The sequence below is a fragment of the Lissotriton vulgaris genome, chromosome 9 (genome assembly GCF_964263255.1).
Source record: "Lissotriton vulgaris chromosome 9, aLisVul1.2, whole genome shotgun sequence".
Taxonomy (NCBI): Eukaryota; Metazoa; Chordata; class Amphibia; order Caudata; family Salamandridae; genus Lissotriton; species Lissotriton vulgaris.
The window spans coordinates 704,994,498-705,009,176 of record NC_141697.1 but is presented as its reverse complement, the minus strand read 5'-3'; the positions used below and the strand labels follow the sequence as shown (position 1 = coordinate 705,009,176).

At 42.9% G+C, this 14,679-nt stretch overlaps 1 protein-coding gene across 1 annotated transcript in view; it reads right to left on the bottom strand.

The window, feature by feature from the left end:
* Window positions 1–14,679, bottom strand: part of LOC147692141 (uncharacterized) — a 605,572-nt gene that overhangs the window by 223,480 nt on the left and 367,413 nt on the right. The window lies entirely within an intron of this gene.

Sequence of the window (14,679 nt, the reverse complement as noted above, 5' to 3'; positions counted from 1 at the left end):
TGTACAACGTATCTGAGGCCGAACCGAATGGTAACAAGTCTTACTTCATCTCAAAAGCTCCCTTTAGAGGAAGAGTCTATTTTATGATCCTCTGTCTCTCACCTACATATGCCACGAATGCTCTGTCCTCACTTGTCTTTTGGAAATGATCGAACATTACGTCCATTTCACTTCTGCACGCACTAGCAGCACCCACATCTGAGTGTAAAGGCTTGGGAGACTAACAGGTCTAAATTGCTTCACGTCTCTAAATTGGCTTATCTATGGATACTTGCAAAAAAGAGGGGTTTGACAGCCTGCACACCTTCTTTATTTTCTTTTTGTCCTTAACACTTATTCCATCTTGAATTTGATTGCGTGCAAGCCCGGGAAACGTGGTCTGCCCTAAACCATGTGGAAAATTAAACAAGTCAAGATGGGGCGATGTGTCACCCCAACCGGACGCACAGCATGAATTGAGCATGACTCTGATGCCAAAATAAACCATTTTCATCATTTTTATTCAAATTTCTTCTGATTTTATCATATCATTTTCATCCTTAGTTCTTATTGTCACAATGAGAGACAACTTATGTTCTTTTAATCCTTATCAACTGCAGACATGCCAATCTTGGCCTTATGCTGTAGCGAGGTACATAAGTGATCCTCATTCATTGATCCAAATAATCCAATTCATTTCGTTAATTTATACAAGGTAAAAACAGTAGAACTCAATCTAGAGATTATTGATTTGTATTAATTCATATGCACATCTTGACAACAATGTTTTTTAATTGTAGAGTACCCCTGATGCTGTGCGTCCGGTTGGGGTGACACATCGCCCCATCTTGACTTGTTTAATTATCTATGGCTATCCACAACAGACTTCAAGTAATTCATGACAAACTGAAAACACACATGTACTGAGCCAGTGGGCCTACCTAAAATCCCTATATGCATCAAGCACACCTGGCCTACCAGCTGCACTCGGTCTGGAAGATAGTCTGAATACCTTGCTTATTGACCTAATGTTGCTATGCTCATTAAAACAAAATTACATGCCATGCCATTTCAATGCAATCAATGTACTGTAAATTCAGTTTCCTTCATGCAGCCATGATCAGCTACGCTACATTAAAGTAGCCAAGATGCTACTGCTTAGCAAGCATCATGTAGCATTTATGCCTTGTGGTGCATGCTTCACAAACAAACAAACGTATATACATGAACACTAGCCTGAAGCCAATCACGCTACAAAGATAAATCATTAGAACCCTCCAAATGGCTGTTTGTGGCCTAGGTAATGCACTAGGGGAGAAAGTATCTTGTGCTGATGACTGCAGGTGGTGGGAACCAGCACTGCTTTTGCTGGACAGGAATTTATTTCTCATTATCACACTTTCACCTAGAGCATAAGAGAAAGGCGGAAAAAGGAAAAAGAAAAACAGCTACAAAGAGAGAAAGTGAAGAAGAAAAAGAACCTGCAAGAGTGAACTAAAGAGGCAGAAAGTGTAAGGTGGTGGAGGATACAGAGGTAAGGTGTAATGTAGATTGGCTGGCTTGATAGTGTGCAACTCCACCAACCAGAAATGCTGGCAGGTTATCACAAATTAAAAACCACACAAGTGTTTGAAACACCTAGCCTAATCAGGCACTTAACATCTCCTGTTAAAAACTTACGTAGATGGGAAGACTCCATCCACATTTTAAATTTGGATGGCCCAATGCAGACGATTCTGCCTTCCGGGAAATTATATATAAAATAAGATCAGCCAACTGCCCCAGGATGACCTTATCATAGTGGGTGGAGACCGTAACCTCGTTCCATACTCCACACTTGACCGTCAATCGACTTGCAAGTACTGTCCTCCCAAATCCCAAGGACTACAAAAAACCATATGTACAAAATATAACCTTATAGACACAAGGCGATTGCAACACCCGGACATCAAAGAGTACACTTTTTACTCTGCACCTCACAACCCATACCTCGAAAATCAACTATATTCTAGTATCTGGCACTTTCACCCACCAGACTGATCAAACTAACATCTTGCCAATACTTTTTTTGATCACACCTGCATTATTACCCTCCGAGCTGGTAGCCACCATAAGGACAACTACAGAATTTGGCGCTTGAACAGTGATTTATTAAACAACACTACAGACCGAATTTTTTTTAACAAAACAATCACAAACTATCTCAATGACAACAACTTCCAGACACTAACATACACACCTTATGCTGCGCTCTCAAAGCAACTTTGAGAGGTGTCCTTATAGAAATAAAAAACAAAATCAACAACGCTAACAACGAGAAACATTGTTTACAACTCAAACGATACATTGCATGCCATTACAATACAAGTCGTTACAACGACTTGGTGTTGGGTCAGAAGGTGTTGGATTTGTTGGATTTTCATTCCAACACCTTCCCTACTGTTGCACACACTGGGGTTGGAATAGTAAATTATACTATTCCAATCTCCAGCACCCCCACACAGTTGTAACAACTTGCATTGTAATGGCATGCGAAGTGGCAATGCGTCATTGTAATGACTTGCTTTGTAATGGCAGGCGTAGAAAACGCATGCGTTGTAATGAGTGCTATTCTTCAACCACATCCTCAGCTCAAGCACAATTATGGGTAAAATATCTGAAGCCAGCATTATCATGATCCCTAAGGAAGGGAAAGACCCTACACTGCCGAAAAACTAGAGACCAATCTCCTTAATAAACCTGGACTGCAAAATCTATGCGAAAATCTTAGCCACAAGACTTAATGTTCATCGGCCCAGACTAATAGGCAACTCCCAGGTAGGGTCCCTCAAAAACAGGATGTCAAACGACAACACATGGCTCCTGTGCCACGTCTTGGATAAAGCAAAAAAATCATCAGCTCCCTCGGTCACCATAACCCTCAATGCAGAAAAAGCTTTTGACAGAGGTACATGGGCATTCTTAAAACACTACATGGAATCCTTTGATCTGGGCAATAGCTTTATAAGAATGGTGATGGCGTTCTATAAGAACCCTTCTGCACGAATCTCAATTAATGACTCCCTATCACAACCTCTAAGCCTACAGCAAGGGACTACGAAAGACAGGGGTCCCTAGAAAACGAATGCTGGCGACAAAATCAACATATGCTAAATAGACAATATGCTCTTTGTCCAGCCGGAGAGAGTTTATTTGAACAATATAAGTGGTAACAAAATTATTATCAAGTGGGCACAAACTGCGACCCACACAAACAAAACAAAACAACAATAAGGAGAGGATTCAGGCAAAAAGAAAGAAGGTCTGTTTTCTAGTAATCAGTAGACAGACTTGATTGTATGCAAGTACCATTGTGCAATACATTCAAGATATTTGAAGCTGTATGGTACATTAGTGTGGACGTTTCGATCCCTTAACTCAAATGTAACAAAACCTTGGCATTTCTGGCATTGGGTTTAGGAACAACTCACCATTCTGATAGTCACAGAGACACCAGGCCCCTCCATTCAAGCTCTTATGTCTATCATAGACCTTTATTCAGTACATTCTGGGTACAAACTTAACAGAGCTAAGTCTGAGGTGAAGCCATTAAATGTGCATTGCACCAAAGAAGTGCTAGGTTCATCCGGCCTATACCAGCAATCCAGATATATAAAATATCCGGGCATTGAGTTTGGGTCGGACCTCATAGATACCATCAAACATTATGAATATATAATCCTTGAAAAAACAAAAAGCTTTTAGTCAATTGGTCCCCTAAATTAATCACTTGGTGGGGTAGAATTGAAACCATATAAATTATAATCATCTATCTCATCAGCATGTTTCCCCTCTCACTCTCAGACGACTTTCATCACAAACAGGACAATCAGATCTCCAAATTCAGTTGGCAAGACAAAACATCCAGAATAGCCCTAACAAAAACTTAAACTACATAACACATTAAGAGGAGTCAACCTAACAAACTTCAGGAACTATCAATGTGCTTTTTTAGCAAAAACAGGAGCATACTGGGTTCACCACCTAGTGGCTTCTCCCCTGTATGGTTGGACGTAGAATAGTCCCTCCTAAACAATCTAAACCCACGGACTCTCCTAATGTCCAACATAAAACACATAGCTGGCTCCAACTACATGTTTCATTATACTAAAACCTCCCTATTGAGAATAGACACGCACTTATCCTCAAGAATAAAACTCTCCAACCATGCTTCGCTCTGGAACAACCCGCACATTAAATATAACGGCAAGTCCTTGCACTCCCAGTTCTGGATAGATAAGGGTATCTCCTTCCCTTACCAGCTGGGCTCTAATGCTCAACCCAGATACTTCTCCGATCTAAAAGTAGCATATAATCTTGACATGTTAGAGTTCTACAACTTTCTTAGAATTAAAGCTGCCATTTCTAAATCAAACCACCATAACTTCACCCCAACACTGCATAACTTCATAAAAACGTAATAAAACTGGTCACCAGGTATCTCACCTATAAAAGGTATTACACCCAAAAGTTTCACAATTAAATATTGACATAATGAACTTCTTGGAAAAAATTATTCTAACCACATATCAAATTCAGACTGGACTCAAATATGGAAATCAGTCGGCTCCCAGAAAATCTCTCCAGTCCTATCAAAGACAAATGACTGGCTTTTACACAAAACATTCTGGACCCCATCACGCTTACACGTGCAGGGTATTCTAGATGACCCCACCTGCTGAAATTGCAAACAAGAATTTGGCGATCTTGCACACCTTATACTTCACTGTAAGTCTCTTTCGGACTACTGGACTAAGGTCTGCTCATTCATATCTGCCCTATTTAATTGTCAATCCCCAAAAATAACTTGCATTTCTTATCAAAGGATTCCTAGATATTAACCTAGCCTAGACAACTCTGCAGATATCACTTTACTAGACCTGCTTCTAATATCTGCAACCAAACTAGTCCTTTCCAACTGCAAAAATACACACAAAGCCTCCTTTACAAACTGGATCAACTGGGTCTCACACATCAGAGGCGCAGATAATATCTCACTCCAACACTCACCGTGGAAGACTCCCTCAAAACCCATTTGGTGCACTCCAAACAACTACTTTGCGTCCGGTAAACCAGCATAAACAGTAGTACATATAGCTCCTTGTCATTCCTGAATTTATCAGTGCCGACCCTTACCTGCATAATATTTAATCCAACAGGCACAGCTTTCTTCTCTAACCCTAGGCAATTGCTACAGGATCGCATCAACGCTTAAACACAGACGGAGTACTTACCCTCCTCACTCAGATATGCCGCACAACAACTCAAGTCGACATACTCTGTATATCTTTGAGCCTGCTCCATCACACCTCTATTGTCTACACCCTACACCACAGCCCCCATTACCGTTAGGCCACTCTATCTACACTCCACATCAATAAAATGCACCACGCCTTCAATGTGCTCACCTAGGAATAGCTTATCCTTCTACGATCCCTGATTCACCAAAAAAGAGAACCTCACACTATACTAGTTCATATCTCTGCACCATACCAGAGTGTGTGCCCCTCCCTAACTCCCTTTACTTTATTTCTTAAGCTCACTTTGCAGAATCCATTGCCTTATACATATGATCTACCATTTTATGATACCACGAATCGTTGTTTTATCTTAAGCCATGGCTACCAGTATGTTATATTTGTTCTTAATTTTGCCCTTATGGGTTGCATTATTCTATGCTTGTTTTTTATTATTTTTGTAAAATCAAAATCTTTGGGTAAAAAAATGGAGAATGTAAGTAGGGTAGGAATCAAAATATTAATGACCATGTGTTGTGAGATTTGCCATTGGAGAGATATTCATAAAGCTTTCTATACATCTCGGAGATAAAGAGTCACCACGGGGTTATCAATAGCACAAGGGTTAATCGTTAATAACAATATTACACTGTTCAGTGTGCTGGAAAGAGCAGATGGTAAATGTAGACCAAATAAAGCAACAATTCCTATATTGAGATGTAGGCATTTTGTGGAACACACTCTCTTGACAATGAGAGAAAACTACAATAAACTGATCGCAACTCGTCTGGTGTCATCGTGCAAACTCTCTTTTTCCATCCATCCATTCCTTTCCTCTCCTACTTTCCTCTCTCTCCTCCTTTCTCTCTACCTTCTCCCTATGTATTTTCCTCTCTCGCTTGAAAACTCCCTGTGCCTGCTGCAATTAACTTCAGGGTCTTGGAAAAGTGACAGAAGCACAAGGGGAGGCCTTGAGCTTTCAAAACTGGCCTTCAACGGCCCTACCTAACGCGCTAGGTAAATGCCCAGTGGAATAAAATGCTGGCCGCCAGTGTGCATGAAATTTTGACACTGTTGACTTTTAAAGAAGTTTCTTTGCCACACTAACAATGATGCAGCCCAATAAGCAAAAAATACATTATTTGACCTGCAATACATTTTTAGATCTCAGCTCCTAGTTTGGGAATATGTACTTTTCTTAAAACCCTTGTATGTTTCAGTTAAAAAGACAACGCAATGACTGCAATTAAGCCACCGTAGTACTGAGAGAAAACATTTGTTGTGACCGTGTTGTGTAATAAAGAACTGGTAGACACATTGACATTTAGTGCCAGCATAGTGAAGCATGAAGGTGAAGTGTGATGCCTGAAAAGCTCTTGGACACAGGTGGAAGATTCTTTGAAGTACAGATTAGGATTTGCTATTTGGTGCGAAATTAAATATGAACTCTGGTTAAAATGTGACAGCCGTTTCCAATATTTTGCCAAGTTGTGCACCACCCTTTCAGTCAATGAAAGGTACAAGTACGTCTGAGTAGCTAGAGCTTGCATATCCTGTAATAGACTAAAAAAAGCTCAAGCCTAGGCTAGGCCTATCAGGAGGGCTGATATAAATCATCCTAAAAAGACTGTTGGTACCTAGAAGCCTGCATTTTATTAGCCAAAGAAAACTTCTTCTGCGGACTGAGAAGCCCGATTCTTGGATCTAGTGTCTCTCCAGGCAGAGGAGCGCAGAGTCCTATGCCTGTCTTGCACAGTTGTGGATTTCTTGTCATTTGTTGTTGTATCCAAAAATCTACTACTCTGTTAAAGTGGGTAGTACTAATCCTGAACATAGATTCCCTCAAAACAATATCAAGAACCCTTTTTAGCTCCATATGTGAGTGCCATGCAATAACACTACTTAAACTACACAGAAGTATGCATTTATAAGCAGGAATGGCTCGTCCTTAAGCAAAGGTCACCCTGACAGACACTCCCCTTTTTCAGGTCAGGCAGCCAGGCGGTGTACATGTGCTAAGTGCTCAGCCGCCTGGCTGTCTCAGACAAAATTTGCCAGGCTGGAGATTTCACAACCTGGCGGTTGTGACCATCTCATCTCAGCAAAATCTCCTGCGAGCCCCCTCTTTCATGTGGAGGGGGAGCGTCACTGATAAACTCTGACCTGGGAGGTTCAGTTTTAACCCCTGAAGTGCCCTGGGCTGAGTGTAAATCAGTGACAGCTCGTTACAGAGTGGGGTGAAGTCAGCAACTCTAACTGACCCCATCCCACTCTGTTACAAGTAAGAGACTGCACCTCCTCTCAGTGTCTGACCCGGCAGTACCAATCCTCCAGGAACCCTCAAGGCCTTCCCTCCACCTCCTGATAGTGCCCACACCGCCATTTGCTCCCGCCCGCTTGTACCATACACAATTACAACTCCCACCCAAAGGAAACTCAGGAGACATTTGTAGGAAAGAACTGCTGCAGGTTTATTTCATACAACACAGGTATGACGTTATGGTGGGTCATCTTACGGGCGATCCAAAGCAGGCAGCCCCTCGCTGTCCCGCATGCCTAAGGAGCCATCTTCCCCATAGGTTGGCTCGAGCTAGCCGGGTGGGACTAAAGCGCTGCCCTGCCCATGTTCCCCTGCGGGGCACGCGGTCAGCGGCAGATCTCGGCTGCGGCCCGGTAAGGTTTTCTTAATGTTGGGTGCATGCATGTGTATGTAAGAATATGTGTGTATTTGTAGGTGCGTGCATTCTGTGAATAGGTGTGTGTATGTGCTTGGGAATGGAGTGTGTGTGTGTGTTCGTGCTTGTGAATGTAAGGGTGTGAGAGAGTGTGCATGTAGATGGGTGAGTTGAATATGTATGTGGCATGCCTGCCCTACCGACGGTTCAAATTACTGATCGCCTCTAGTTATCAGGAGGATTTTCAAGACCTCGTTAGTTACTGCTTGATGGTGCCAGCCCATAAAGAACACACGTTTTATGGTTTTCAGAGCCCTACCACCCTCTGATGGTCCTAAATAGGACAAACTCTAAGAAGAAAGTTATCAGTTGTAATTTTTATCATGGTAGATGCACAAGTGAAAAGGCAATTCTTTGGGGAGTTCCAGGCTTGGCATACTCCCAGTACCATGAAGTGGAGGGAACTTCTTCTAACCAATATTAAGTGCACCTCCTTGCTTAATTTCCTTAGCATTTCAGGCATTTTTAGCTGTCTGGCTTCTCCCTCTCCCTGGTTGGCATGTCCAATAGCCCTTATTCATTCTGAGACATTGAGGGTCATCTAGACTTTTTCAAAACTAATTGTTTTGATTAATGTAACTCGTTTACGCTTTGAATGGAGTATTATAGGTTTTGTGCTTTTTAATTCACCTTGTACATAATACAAACAAAATCACAACTCCCTTTAAATTTATGAAGGTAAAACCTCCCACTACAAGGTGTTTTTGGCGTGTTGGTTTGAATCAACTTTAAAGCATCTTATTCTTAAGCAATGGGAGGATATGAAAAATCCATGGCTGGAGTTGAAGCACTCCAAGGCTAAAGGTGTTGTTGAGGTAGGGGGCATCTATGGCAGTTTGTAGGGACGTAGTAGATGCTTCATTGGATATGAAATATGTCAGTTATGTAAGATCATTGTTAATCTGTTAAATTGATGCTGGGTCACAATTAAGGGTGAAATCTTCATTTAGAGATGGTAGATTAGATGTTATGAGGTGGGACTAAGGTGGCATATGTCAGTGTTTCGATGAATCACAGCAAGACCTGTGTTAAAGGGATTGAAAGTTGTGGGGCGTGGCTTTGATGCCAATCAAGATGGCAGAGTGATTCCTGGGCTCCGCGCCGGTACTCCGTCCGAAGCTTGACTTTAGTGGAAGAGCTCCTTTCATCTACACCAAAAATGTAGGTTTATGACTGCTCTTTCGAGCGGGAAAAACTTGGACTGTTTCTTCTGCCATTTTTTTCTATTTTCAGCACTTTTGCAGCAGCGCGCAGTTTTCCCTCGTAACGGCCACCATCTTAGCTCGACTGCATCATGTCAATAAATTCCTTTCTGAAATGCCTAATTCCTAAGTGCTACAGCATTTTGTACCCATCTCTCAAGCTAGATAAGTGATCTACATTTTATCTATTTGCCTGCTTGAACTCTATCCTGGCACTAAAAGGAAAACAATGTTATGTTTCTGTCAAATGGCCGCCATCTTGTGACTCCTCTTCACCTCCTGACCTTCGTGAATGGCAGTATGAAGTACATAAATAACATCCCCTTTTACAAATTTTTTACCCTGCTGCTTCCTCTATACTTTACAAGAAATGGTGTGATTTTTTTTACCAACAGCAAGGGCCGGCTTTGAAGCTGGTAGGGCCAGGTGCGACATTCGTTTTTGGTGGCCCCACACCCCATGACCGCCTCCTCGTATTCTCTCACTACCACCGGGCAAAAGTGCCCCTCATCTCTCCACTCATAAGCTATTGATGATTTCCAGAGTGTTACACAAAATCAAGAAAGAAAAACTGTGGGTGGGCTTGATAGTTACCAGCTGGAAGAGACGCCCATAGTATCCACAATTTTTTGGAGATGGCAGTTCAACCCCATGGGGATATTCCAGCTCACCCTTACCCTCTGGTAGGCTCTCTTCTTCAAAAAAAGAAAGGTTACAAAATTACACCTTCAGGCTTAGCCGTTGAAAGTATGTATCTCTTTGCTAAAGGTTATGTAGCAGTAGTAGAGTTAATTTGGAATTCCACGTGCCCTGCAACCTTGAAATCATATTCTGGATCAGGGGTCTCCAATCTTTTCTGTAGCAAGAGCTACTTGTGTTCAATGAAAATCATCCCGAGTTACTAATACTAGTAATGCAAAAGTGAACAGCCCATCCAAGAATGTCAGCAGTGATCACATCAGTAATATATACAAATCATAGCTGAAATCCCCCTGGCACCAAGTGTAGGACAGTGGGCTTCTGTTGAAGTAACCCCGCCACATTTTGCCAGATTTTGGATGCACTTTGACTTGATGTGCCCTGGGTTCCTGCCAATCAGGTTCTGAGGGCCTGTGCTCTTTCCCAAAACGGTACCTTTGTACCCTAATTGGCACCTCTCTGGTCACATGTAAGTCCTTTGTGAAACATACCATGGGTACCAAGGGCACTGTGACCAGAAAAGGCCTCTAAGGGCTGCAGCACATATTGTGCCCCCCTTCTAGGTCCTGTACCTTAACACACACACACTGCCATTGCAGGCTGTGTGTTTTGGTGCAGAGAAAAGTGAAGAATCGACATGGCACACATACCTGTGTGCCATGCCTGCAACCAACTGCCTATGGTATAGGTAAGACACCCTCTAGCTGGGTGCACTATACCACTGGTGAGGGTACAGTTGCATGAGCACTGTACCCCTACAGTGTCCATTCTTAGACACCGTAAGTGCAGTAAAGCCATAAAGAGTATAGGGTTTGGGAGTTTGTCATTACGAACTCAACAGCACCATCATTGCTTTACTGAATTCTGGAAAGTTTGTAAGCAAACTTCTCAGTATGATAAACCCACACTGATGCCAGTGTGGGATTTATTATACCATGCACTCAGAGAGCATCTTAGACATAGGCCCTGAAAAATGACCAGCCTCTGGTGGGTTCCCTGCCTGCCACCACAAGAAATGTTTCTGGACCCCTGGGGTGGGAGCCTTTGCTCTTTGGTCACACCTCCCCCCAGGTCAGGCCGTGCGGCCTTTGTAAAGTAACCACCAGCCATTCCTGCTTTCAGGAGCAGGGCGCCTTCCTGTCTCCCATCATTTTCAGCTGGAAGACAGGCTGGAAAAATTAATACAGCCCAGAAGGTGTGACCACCTTTGCCATACCCACCACTCAGATGGAGGAGGCAAGGGGAAGCCCACTCTACAACACCCGCCAACTTGCAGATGGTAGGCACTCTCCAATCAGTGTTAGGGAGTGTACTCCCTCCCCCACGTGCGGTGAGCACACCAAGGGTGTAGTAACCATAAGGTCAGTAGCCAATGGGCTACTGACTTTGAGACCTCTAAAACGCCCCCTAAATACAGTATTTAGGGGGCAGCTCTGAACCAAGAAGGTAGATTCCTGCAACCTACAAAGAAGACGCACAGCAGAGGAGACTGCAGAGAAGAACTGACTTGGCCCCAGCCCTACCCATCTTCAGTTTCCAGAGACCCTGCGCCAAAAAACGACTTGACCTGCAGCCGGCAACCTCAAGAACCCCTGGTGGGGCAGACTTCCTTCAACAAAGACCAGATCTCATGTGAACAGCAGCTCTGTTCAAAGGAATCACCAAAGAAAGATTCTGAGCCTGCTGAGGACAAAGAAACCAGACCCCTGGAGCCACCACTGCACCAACGCCTATGGCCCGAATCTGAGTGGCCCACCATTCCCAGCGAGGTCCCCAGTGCTACAGAGTCTGACTCCCCCATGGGGAGACCCCTCCTGGACTCCCTGACATCACCTGTAGCCTCTGCATGGAGACCCCCTTAACCGCGAGTGGCCCTATAAGGTGAAATCAGATCTCAAAAGACGCCACTGCATCTAGCGCCCTGCACCCTGGAGAAGAGGACCTGAGGTGCACCTACATCCCTGAGGCCTTCAACTTACCTGCCCAGCTGTTGGTTCCTCCCGGAAGACTCCCTGCACATAGCCAAAATCCAATGCTGGCAATCCCATGGAAAACAACTGGGCACCCAACGCCAAATCAGCACACTGCACCCGGCTGCCCCTGTGCCGCTGTGGGTGCACCTTGTTTGCTAATTTGGATTCCCCTTTCCCTGAACTAAACCCTAAGAGCTTTGGTCTCACATCCAAGTGCCATGCCCGTGAACAGCCACCAACCAGAGGCCCACTATCCCCCATTGGATAACATAGGGCCTCAGCACTATGTACCCGGCCGTCCTCGTGCCTCTGAGGGTGCTCTTTGACTGCATCCTTGACTCTGGGGAAACTCTGGTTCTAACCCCAGAAACCCAACTCCCAAGGCTGATTACTCACCTGTAAACCGATAACCTGATTTTCAACCCACAGAACTGCATTGACTGTTTCTTTGGAAAAGGTTCTAAGTGTGGATTTGAAAACTCTATGAAAACCTAAGAAACTGTTTGTTTAGAAAAACGGACTTACCTACCTTTTATGCAGAAAATGTCAGTGTGATATCACACTGTGTAGAAAAAGTAATCTTGAAAAAGTAATCCTGAAAAATACTCAAAGTAATCAAAAAGTAATTACAACTGTATTTGCACATTTTTACAAACCTGTAAAAAAACTCAATATTTATCCAGCTTGCGTTTTAACAATCTGTCGTGAAAAGTACAATAATATTTACCTGTACCAAGTCCTGCTTTGTTCTATAAATAAAAATACAACAACGAAACAATTGGTCTGAGTTCAGTCTTCGAGTGTGTGACATCATTTCTTGCCTGAGTGTGGACAATAAAGGCTTAACACTACCCTCTGATAAAGCCTTACTGCTCGCCCACAATACCACAAATAGAAAGTAAGGTATTAAGTCCTTTTACCTCTGTAAACCTTTGGGGATCCACTGGACGGTGTGCACACTATACCTTACTTTTGTATAGTATATATAGAGCCAGATTCCTACACCAAGGTACTTCCTACACCAAGGTACAAATATGAGTAAAGAATCTCTCCAACTCAACTAATAGATTTTGAAAATGTAACTATTTTTCTACAGACATCAGCTTATGAGTTTTGAATATACACATATTTTTGTCTTGAATACATGTTTTTTAATGTTGGTATACATGTAATAATTCAACCAAGTAAAAGCTTTGATAGTTGTAGGCTGGGCTGCCCACAAGAAGGCTACTCACAGGTATCTGGAGAGCTACTGGCTGCTCATGAGCCACTCGTTGGAGACACCTGTTCTCGATATTGCAATTCTTTTTCATGATGGTGTATGGAAAAAGGTCTTGAGTCCATTGCAGTTGGTGGTAGATTTTCCGTTGGAAGGATTTATTCTGGTTCTGGCTCCATCTACTATGAAGACCGAGAGGGCAGCTCTGAAGGCTTTTTGAAGCCCACAGTTAGATAATTTAGAACTCCTAGTTTCCAGGCTGATGAAGAAATTCTTCTTAGAGAGAGGTGTGTCCGGCTCCATCTTTGGACCTTCCCTTAGATTTGAATTCTCTTCACGCTCCACCTTTTGAGCTTTTCAGAGGTTGAGCTAAGGTTTCTTACTTTGAAAATGATCTTTCTGGTGGCAGTTGCTTCAATGAGAAGAATAGAGGAATTGGGTTCATTTTTCAAGACTGATCATTTTCTTAAGATGTTTCTGTACAGAATAATGTTAAGATCAAATGCAAGGTTTTTGCCAAAAGCTCCTTCACTATCTAACTGATCAAGAGAGGTGGTTCTCCCAATTTTTCTCACAGATCGTCAGTTAGAGGAAGAGCACTCTATGTATCCTTTGGATGTTAAGAGAGCATTCTTGATTTATTTGGAGAGGACATAGCTGTTTAGAAAGACAGTCTGTTTGTTATGTCCAGTTCAAAGCCTTGGGTAGAGAGATTAATTAGACTATTCTTCTGGCCTAAGAGACTCTGAGAGATGACATGGATTGTCAGATACAAGGAAGATATACAAGGAGCCTGTCTGCCTCTAGGGAGTTCTTTAGAGAAGCTTTGGTAATGGAGCTCTGTAATGTGGCCACATGTTCATGTATCGATATAGAGTAGGGTTGGTGGGTAATACATCGACAGAATTTGCCCAGCAGTTTTGAATGCAAGCACTAACCTGTGACATGTGAATTTTACATATTTTGTGCAATATGTATCTTGATTAAATGTTTTTCCTTGTGCATAGCAGAAGCTCTCTTGACTGAATCCATTTGATATGTGCCTTATGAAGCTTTGGTATCAGCCCTTTATGTAACTACTGTGGGGAGGAAGACTGGGGAGGAGGTAATGCCCGGGCTACTTCCATGGAATCTTCATTACTCTGATTCAAAATAGTCCTCGCTTCAGTCACGTTCTCATCCCTCCTCTCTCTTTCTATTTTGGCTTCATTTAAGAATGAGGCATGGGAAGGAACAGGAAGAGTGAAGGGTGAGACTTCCTCTTTAAATTATCAACACAAGAACAGGAAGTCAGCCATGCTGGGGGGGAGACGGATGGGAATTACTAGCACATTTTGTTTTTTGATTGAAGGGTTCTGAACAGGGAGGGATTGCTCATTATGTAACTACTGTGGCAAGGAAGACTTGGACTCAGAGCAATGAAGATTACCGACAAGTAACCGTGGCATCCCATGGCATTGTGATCACTTACTTGAGTATCATTTTTACCATGACTCCATTGTCATCAACAATTTTAGCTGATGATCACATCACACCATCCTGTAGCTGCTATAATTATTACAGTACTGTGAATTGTAACTTTCTGAGATTGCTTAT